Here is a 10,688-nt window from a genome sequence, read left to right on the forward strand (position 1 = left end):
TGATCCTCAAAACAACCCTCTGAGAAAGGTACCATTATCTCGATTTCATAAAAGAAAAAATTGAGACACAGAGAAGCTGAGTGACCTTAAGTGAGCCTGTCTCAACCCATATTTGAATTCAAGGCTTTCTCACTCTAGGTCTAGCTTCTATTTCATCTGTCTTATTTCTTTGTATTAAAGTTGTCAATATGAATTTTAAAAGACAGCAGTCATTACAACGAAGATCTTTAATCAGAGTAAGTGGGTACAGCAATCACGGGAGTATCCCAGGAAGAGGTTGGAAACCAGGTTTATATAAATTACTAAGGTAGAGAGAATGACCAAGCTCCTTGAGGAAGAGGTTAGGCATCTCCCTATTTTACTAGGGAAGTTGTTTTACATAACTAGCAAAATTCCCTAAAGAAAGCTTGGGAATCTTTGGAGAGGGGAGTTTGGAAAATCTACATCTTGGGAAGATGAAAGTGACTTAATCTGGTGAGCCCCAGGCAATTCATTGGTCTGTGACCTGAGATCCTGGCAACTCCACTCAGTGTTTGTCAAAATATATCCATAATTTCTGGGAAAACATGGAAAGATATGAACTGATGCAGAATGAAATGAGTAGAACCAGGAGAATATTATACACATTAACAGCAGTACAGTAAAATGAACAACTGTGAATGACTTAGTTATTCTCAGCAATAAAACCATCCTCAAGAAAATGATGAAAAATGCTATCCACTTCTAGAGAAAGAACTGATGGTTTCAGAACACAGACTGAAGCATACTATTTTGACTTTCTTTTTGTTGTTTGTTTGAGTTTTTTCCCCCCACAAAAATGACTAATATGGAAATGTTTTACAGGATTGCATATATATATATATATATATATCCTATATCAGATTGCTTACCAGCTTAGGAGAGGAAGGGAGAGAATTTGAAACTCAAAACTTTTTTAAAAGATGAATGTTAATGACTATTATGGAAATACTTTGCATGACTGTTCATTTTTAACCTATTTCAGGTCACTTGCTTTCTCAATGGAGTGAGGGGGAGTGGAAGGAAGAGAGAATTTGAAGACAAAAAGTTTTAAAGGATGAATGTTAAAAATATTTTAAAATGTGACTGGAGGGAAATAAAATAATAAAGAAATAAATTTTTAAAAATTTTAAATGAATGTTAAAAATTGTTTCTAGATATATTGAGGGAATAAAAGTATTATTTAAAAATATAGATATCCATTCTGAATTGTATTTTAGTCATGATTTTCATCCCACCAAATCTGAGAGATATCTAGAATATTAAATACAATTTGTTTTCTTTTAATAGGAACTCTAGATTATCTGGATTGTTGCCTACATTTTGGGCACTTGTATACAGACATATGAGACAATGAGCAATTATTGGCTCCTTTCCTGAATTTTGTCACCTGTGAGCTGGATTTCTCAGCTGCTATTCTTTCTTCTCTGCAGTTACTTTCTGTGTTAACAGAAAGACACCTGGCAAATACACGCTTGTCATCTTTTGTTAAGTCATAGGACTATAAATCACAAGATTTAAACCTAAGCACCTTAGATGCTATTAAATCCAACCCCCTCATTTTACAATTGAAGAAACTGAGTCTGTAAGCCCTTAATGATGTGTATATCATCACACAGTTAATAAGAGTGAGGCACAGTTTGAAATTTTCCTGTTGCTATGTCCAGTACTCTATCAACTGTTTCACTTAGCTGCCCAAGGTTCTGAGTGGCATATGGAGAGGGAATTTGCACACCAGGACTCATTCTCAGTACATTCATAGATACTGAACTTTACACACATCATTTCCTATGAGGGGCAGTTGATGGCACAATGGATAGAGTACTGAGGCCTAAGTCAGGAAGACTCATCTTCCTGAATTCAAATCCAGACTCAGACACTTACTAGCTGTGTGATCCTGGGCAAGTCACTTAACTCTGTCTCAGTTTCCTTATCTCTAAAATGAGCTGGAGAAGGAAATGACAAATCACTCTGATGTCTCTATCAAGCAAAACCCAAAATGGGACCACAAAGAGATGGATACAATGGAAATGGCTGAATAACAAAAACTCTATGAGGTAACTATAATGATATAAAATGATAGAATGACATATATATAATGATAACAGGAAAATGCTCCCTTCAGGGGAAGGTGGCTTAAATTTTGGGTTTGTTCTAAAACCCAATATAGATAGACCAACTGACCTCCGGAGTTAAGAAAGGCTAAATTTTATTTCACCACTTACTGGAAAGTTCACATGTTAGTACAGAAAGTTTAGAAGTTATTACATAAAGTTCAGGGGTGACCACAAACAGTTCACAGGTGAAGCTCTCTGGAGAGGCAATAAGATAGCAAATTAAAGTAGAGTCATAGCAATAACTAGTTGGGAAAATAATCAAATTTAAAAATGGAAAGAGGGGGCAGGGGCGGCTAGGTGTCGCAGTGGATAGAACACTGGCCCTGGAGTCAGGAGGACCTCATCCAGTCTCAGACACTTAATAATGACCTAGCTGTGTGGCCTTGGGCAAGCCACTTAACCCCATTGCCTTGCAAAAAAAAAGTGGAAAGAGAAAAAAAGTTGAGGACAGAGAAAAGAAAAAGAGAGAATCTTAAATTAACATAGATCCAACCACATGGAGTTAAGGCCATATTGTAGCTGAGAGAGAGACAGGGACAGAGACACAGAGCCAGAAACAGACAGGCAGATAGACAGAGATCAGAGAGAGAAAGTGAGTTTACATCTAGCAACTCCACTCAATATCCGTTCTGGTAGGTGGGACAAAGGGTGGTGCCCTGGGCTCCAGGTACTCTCTAATATGCCACAGGGACAGTTCCCAAGGAGTGTCTAAGTCAATACTTATTGCACATGGGTGGCATTCTACATGCTAAATTTCCCTTCAATAATAATAAGACACTGAAACCAAGAGGGATGGGAGTTCGGGAAAGCCTGAACTGATGCTGAGAGAGCAGAGCAGAACCAGAAAAACACTATACACCCTAACAGCAACATGGTGATGGTCAACCTTGATGGACTTGCTGATTTCATCAGCACAACAATCAGGGACAATTTGGGGCTGTCGGCTATGGAGAATGCCATCTGTATCCAGAGAAAGAATAGTAGACTTTGAATAAAGACCTTTAATTTAGGAAAAAACCTGTTATTATATAATCTTACTATCTCTTATACTTTATTTTTCCTCCCTTAAGGATATGATTTCTCTCTCCTTACATTCAACCTAGATCAATGTATACCACGGAAACAATGTAAAGACTAACAGACTGCCTTCTGTGGGGGTGGGGGGAGGGAAGCAAGATTAAAGGGAAAATTGTAAAACTCAAAATAAATAAAATCTTTTTTTTAAAAAGAAGACACTGAAATTGTTCTTTCAGATACCATCTTTTTAGTCCGTTCATTTCCTAAATGCTTTCAATGAGCATCAGGAGAAGAAAATACCACTTTTTGTTCTGTGATTTTTTTGCCTAAGACTGAAAATTTTGCAATACTTTCTTGGTTTCTTCTGACAATTTCATTCAAATCTATCAAATCCCCAAAAGTGGGGGCTGCTCAATTGTTTTTTCAGTTGAACTCTTCATGGCCCCATTTAGGGTTTTCTTGGCAAAGATACTGAAGAGCTTTGTCATTTCCTTCTCCAGCTCATTTGACAGATCAGGAAACTAAGGCAAATAGGGTTAAGTGACTTTCCTGGGGTCACACAGCTAGTAAATGTCTGGGGTTGGATTTGAACTCAGGATGGATGTTTTCCTGACTCTAGGCTCAGCACTCTGTGCTCTCTGGCACCACCTAGCTTACTGGAAGTGGGTAGTAGTGATCTGTTTTCACAAGCCTTGAGAAGTTCTCTGTTTTATCTTGAATACATCTCCTGGGAAGACAAGAGCTCTAGTGTTGGTCATGAATAGCTGCCTTAGTACCCTCAGCAAGGAATAACCCACCACCACTACCCCTTTCTTCTTCCTCTAACCATTAATGGATTGTCTCCTGTGACTAAAATTTATTATTTTTTGGAGGACAAATAGCTGCCTTCTTCTAAGAACATTCAGTTTCCTCCTCTTGAGGAAGAGCTTCAAATGTATTTTAGCTCAAAGGGTTCAGCTGTCTTTTTTCTTCCCTTCCTCTTCTATGTGACATTCTTCTTTACTTCAATCTCCTAACAAAGGTCTTGTTTACCCTCTGCACTTCAGATTCATTTTCTCCCCTATAATTCCACTTCCTTTCTTTTTAAGTACACTTCATTGCCCCTACAACCTAGAGTGTGGCAATTTTCTCTTCAAGACCCTTCACCCAAAAGTGAAGGAAAGAGAAAAGAGGGAGATAAGCTTATACTTAATACATAGATCATTCATTTGGTTTGACCGAATACAAACATACACTTAATGCAAGTCACTGAAGAGTTCTGGATTCTCAGTCTTATTTCTTTAACTACTGGTGTTTATAACTCATCTCCTAAAGACCTTTATAGACTGTTAACACCTCTTTAACACCCTTACATTCTCTAACTTCTTATTCATTTTAATAATTCAACATTCTAAAACGTACTTTTATATTTGATTCTACCTCCTCTCCCCACTCCATCTATAAATAAGCGGTGAAACTGTAATCTAAAATATGCCTTTCAGTGGGGAAACTCAGTTATTGTTGCTATTATAAGCATAGCAGACCTTGTGGGACTGGGTGGTAGTGGTGGTAGTTGTTTTTCAGTATAAAAGAAGATCACAACATCAGAAAAGTGATATCATGACTTGCACATAAAACTAATTAAAGTTAAGAGGACCCCAATGGCCCAAATCCTAAAATCAGGATTAAGTACAGGGGGTGCACCTTAAAGATTTTTCTGGAGCAAAATTACTTCTGTGAAGAACCCTTGAAGAAGAAAGTAATTTTTGTGGTGGCAAAGAATTGGAAATCAAGTAAATGTCCCTCAATTGGAGAATGGCTTAGCAAACTGTGGTATATGTATGTCATGAAACACTATTGTTCTATTAGAAACCAGGAGGGACAGGATTTTTCAGGGAAGCCTGGAGGGATTTGCATGAACTGATGCTGAGTGAGATGAGCAGAACTAGAAAAACACTGTACATCCTAACAGCAACATGGGGGTGATGATCAACCTTGATGGACTTTCTCATTCCATCAGTGCAACAATCAGGGACAATTTTGGGTTGTCTGCAAAGGACAGTGCCATCTATATCCAGATAAGGAGATGTGGAGCTTGAACAAAGTTCAAGGACTATTCCCTTTAATTTAGAAAAAAACAGATATCTTGTCTGATCTTGTTACCTCTTAGACTTCTTGTCTCTTCTTTAAGGATATGATTTCTCTCTCATCACACTCAATTTGGATGAATGTACAACATGGAAACAAAGTAAAGACTGACAGATTGCTTTCCGTGGTGGTGGGGGGAGTAAGATTGGGGGGAAAATTGTAAAACTCAAATAATATCTTTAATAAAAATAAATTAAAAAAAAGAAAGCAATTGATTGGCCATCCCTCATCTCACTCACCCCCCAGCATTTCTATTACAGTATTTAAGGAAAAAAAGTTTAATAGTATGTGGAGAAACAGGCCTTTATTCAGGGTAAGAGAACATGGTTGTAAGCACATTTTTACCATCAGCACATAGTGGAGAGACTGGTTGCAAAACCTCCTCCACTCCAGTATTGATTCCAAGTCTCTTCTCTGAATTGTGTCTGTGTGTGTGTGTGTGTGTGTGTGTGTGTAAAGGAAGGATGAAGGACATAGGGAAGAGTTATTATACTGGGTTTCCAGCATACACACCTACAATGGGCACCAGAATTTGGGAAGTAAGTAATGACCATAGCTGTGGTTAGAATCAGCCTAGTACTTGTGCCAATTTGGCTTATTTCTGGTTTCTTGTCACTCAGGAAGAGTTCCTGAAATTGGGCATGGGTAACTGGTACAAACAAATGACTTCATCAGCTTAGGAGGAGGTATGGGAAGAGAGATCTCTCCAAAGTCAACTCATTATATTTTTACAGTTTTAACCATACATTCTGGGGCCAATGAATTGAAGGGCAAGGCACTTGAATATTAAATTCAAATGTATATAACCACTCTTCAGTAATAAAGTTTAGGATGATTACTTTGAAAAACCTCTCCCAAGATCTTTGGTTGTTTTGTTGTAAAACTGGTTCACATTCCAAAGCCTAGCTTGGCTACCCTGTTGTTTTTTAGTAATGGCATCCATATTTTCTTTTGAAAATTATGTCTAAATTGTCTGTACATATAATTGTAAAAAATACTATTAAAAATAAAAAATAAAATTATGTCTAGTGAAAGATAGATGATAGGTAGATAGATACATAGATAGATAGGTAGATGCCTAATGCTTCCTGACCCTACTTCTTTGCAGAGGTGGAAGACTATGACTATGTAACTTAACATAGAATATCAGACTTTTTTGATATATTCACTGGTTTTGCCCAACTATTTTTCCCCTTCTATTATTCTTTGCTATAAGGAGTGGTTCTCTGGGTAAGGAAGAAAGGAGGGGATAAGTTGAGAAATATATGTAACACAAAACAAAAGACAACACTAACATTTTAAAAGCAAAAAACTACCTAGCACACCAATATTTGATTGAAAGACCTGTGGATTATTCCAACCATTTTTGATATCACTTTGGAACTACCCAAGAAAAGTGACTAAATTCTTTACTACTCCTGGTTTGATTATAAGTGCAATGAATCACTCAAAACCTGAGGCTTCAGATAAACAGTGCCTTTAAGAAAAAACAATACTCAGGGATTTTCAAGTTAAAGCAATTGAAGGAACATTAAAAAGTAATCTACAGGAAAATAATAGAAGGAAAAAAGGGAAATTGGGGTGAGGGTCATCTCAGGACCCACACACTTTGTACCGTCAGACTTCTTAAACTGTTCTTATATACTCCCTGCTCAAAGAATCCATAGTTTTGCCTCAGATCAATTCAACTTTGGACAAAGATGCCCAATAGCCTCAGTTGATAATATGACCATAGAGTCTCAAGACTCAAGATACTCCAGTTCCCCTAATATCTTGCTCCATAACATATACCCTTAAACCCAATCAGCCCATTCTTGGAAAAATATTCCAAAGAGATCAAAGGGAGAAGTAAATGTCAAATCTATGCCAAAATAATCATAACCACATATGGCAGGCAACAAATATTTGAGAAGTGCTTACTTTGGGCAGCTAGATGATGCCATAGTGAGAATGCCAGGCCTGGAGTCAGGAGGATTCTTCTTCCTGAGTTCAAATCTGGCCTCAGACACTTCCAGGTTATATGACTCTGGACAAGTCACTTAATCCTGTTTACCTCAGTTTTCTCATCTGTAAAATAAGTTGGGAAAGGAAATGGCAAGCCATTATTCCAGTATCTCTGCCTGGAAAATCCCAAAAGGAGTCATGAAGAATTGTATGTGACTGAAATGACCGAACAATACATGTGCCAGACACTATGCTAAGCACAAAGACTTAGAAACAAAATAGGTTACCCAGGCATCAGCTAATGGTTGATCTAAATGTGATATATGGGGCGGCTAAGTGGTGCAGCGGATAGAGCACCAGCCCTGGAGTCAGAAGTACCTGAGTGCAAATCCGGCCTCAGATACTTAATAATTACCTAGCCGTGTGGCCTTGGGCAAACCACTTAACCCCCATTGCCTTGCAAAAAAAAAAAAAAACCCTAAATGTGATATAAAATAATACAATATAGCAAAAAATGTCAGTTGTGAGGAGTTCAGAGAAACATGTCAAGACATAGTGACAGATTCAGAATTAAACAGAACCCAAAAAAGTAATTTGCACAATAATCACAACAATGTAAAATCTTTAAAATTACTAAGCAGGAGCCAAAACTATTGCCAGACAGAGTTGAAGTTTTGGCTGATTTTGTTGAACAGCTTTAATCTTTGTTAAAAGAAGTATGAGAGTGGGCGATAAGTGATGCTGTAGACAGAGCACCAACCTTGGAGTCAGGAGGACATGATTTCAAATAGGACCTCTAACACTTGATACTTACTAGCTTTGTGACCTTAGGCAAGTCACTTAACTCCACTGGCGCACGTACGTGCGCGCGCGCGCACATACACACACACACACACACAGAAAACAAGCAAAAATAGAAATGGAAAGTTAATGAGTGTTTATAAGGACTTCTTATGTTCCATGCACTACTATGCTAAATGATTTACAAATACCATCTCCTTTGATTCACATAACAATTCTGTGAGGTAGATGCTATTCTTATCCTCATTTTACAGGGTCAAGTGACTTGCCCAGACCAGATTTGCACTCAGGTCCTTCTGACACTAACTACTACATTACCTAGCGACCCAATATTAAAGATGCACAAGGGTAATTTCACATGACCTTCTTCCTTTTAAAGTACTCTGGGAAATTATCACTACTAATATTCAATGCGGGATATAGCAGTGAGAGAAGAAAAAAAGAAATTGAAGGAATTAGAATAGGCAATGAGGAAACAAAATTATTACTCTTTGCATATGATGTAATGGTATACTTAAAGAATCCTACATAGAGGGAAAGAAGGGAGATAGAGGGGAAGAAGGGAGGGGGTGAAAACCACCTGAATCTTACTCTCATCAGATTTAGCTTAAAGTTAACATATACACACTCAGTTAAGAAACTTATCTTACCTTTCAAGTATTAAAAGGGAAAGGGGGGGGAGAGAGGAATTAATAGAAGGAAGGGAAGGAAGAAGGGGCAAAGGGAAAGAGGAAAGAAAGGGGAGGGGGATGGATATAAGGGGGCAAATTGAAGGTGGTGGTATTCAGAAACAATATCCTGGGGAATATGGATAAAGTATAAAAAGGGGAAAAACACAAACAGAGGGAAAGGTAGCATGGAAGGCAATAAAGAGTTAGTCATTATAACTCTGAATGTGAATGGGATGAATTCGCTCATAAAACATAAGCAAATAGCAGAGTGGATCAAAAAACAGAATCCTACAATATGCTGCTTACAAGAAACTCATTTGAAGCAGTGAGAAACATATAGATTAAAGGTAAAATGTTGGAACAAAATATATTTTGCTTCAGCTGAAGTGAAAAAAGCAGGGGTAGCAATCCTTATCTCAGACAAAGAAGCTGCAAAAATAGATCTCATTAAAAGAGATAAGGTAGGAAGCTATACTCTCCTAAAAGGTACCATAGACAATGAATCAATTTCAATACTAGATATGTATGCACCAAGTGGTATAGCATCCAAATTCTTAGAGAAGAAGCTGAATGAATTTCAGGAAGACTTAGACAGCAAAACTCTGCTAGTGGGAGACCTCAACCTCCCACTCTCAGATTTAGATAAATCTAACCAAAATGTAAACAAGAAGGAAGTTAAGGAGATAAATAGATTGTTAGAAACCCTAGGTATGATAGACCTTTGGAGAAAACTGAATGGGGATGGAAAGGAATATACTTTTTGTTCTGCAGTATATGGCACTTACACAAAAATTGACCAAGTGCTAGGGCATAAAAACCTAATAATCAAATGCAGAAAGGGAGAAATAGTGAATAGATCCTTCTCAGATCATAATGCAATAAAAATCACATGCAATAATGGGCAAGGGAGAGATAAAACTAAATTGGAAACTAATTGGAAACTAAATAACCTCATTTTAAAGAATGAAAGGATCAAACAACAAATTATAATAAGAATTAATGATTTCATCCTAGATAATGACAATAACAAAACAACAAAAGTTATGGGATATAGCTAAGGCAGTTGTCAGGGGGTATAGTATGTCTTTAAAGGCTTATATGAATAAATTAGAGAAAAAGGAAATCAATGAACTAAATATGCAACTGTAAAATTAGAGAAAGAATAAATTAAAAACTCCCAATTAGATATCAAATTAGAAATTCTAAAAATTAAAGGAGATAATAATAAAATTGAAAGCAAGAAAACTTTTGAACTAATAAAATCAAGAGTTGGTTTTATAAAAAAACAATAAAATTGATAAACCTCTGGCCAATTTGATTAAAATAAAAGAAAGAAGAAAACCAAATTGTTAGTATCATAAATGATAAAAAAAAAAAGTTGAACTCACCGCCAATGAGGAGGAAATTAAAGTAATAATTCTGAATTATTTTGACCAACTGTATGCCAATAAATTTGATAATCTTAGTGAAATCGATGAATATTTGCAAAAATATAAGTTTCCCAGGTTAAATGAAGAGGAAATTAAATACTTAAATAACCCTCTTTCAGAAAAAGAAATTAAACAAGCCATCAAAAGAAAAAAAATCTAAGAAAAAATCTCCAGGGCCAGATGAATTCACAAGTGAATTCTATCAAACATTTAAGGAACAGTTGGTTCCAATTCTCTATATAAACTCTTTGGAAAAATAGGTGAGGAACTAAATCTTCCCAACTCTTTCTATGACACCACCAATATGGTGCTGATACCTAAATAAGGAAGAGTCAAAACAGAGAAAGAAAATTATTGGGGGCAGCTAGGTGGCATAGTGGATAAAGCACCGGCCTTGGAGTCAGGAGTACCTGGGTTCAAATCTGGTCTCAGACACTTAATAATTACCTAGCTGTGTGGCCTTGGGCAAGCCACTTAACCCCATTTGCCTTGCAAAAAACCTAAAAAAAAAAAAAAAAAAAGAAAATTATAGACCTATCTCTCTGATTAATAGAGATGCAAAA

The sequence above is a fragment of the Macrotis lagotis genome, chromosome 1 (genome assembly GCF_037893015.1).
Source record: "Macrotis lagotis isolate mMagLag1 chromosome 1, bilby.v1.9.chrom.fasta, whole genome shotgun sequence".
Classification (NCBI taxonomy): Eukaryota; Metazoa; Chordata; class Mammalia; order Peramelemorphia; family Peramelidae; genus Macrotis; species Macrotis lagotis.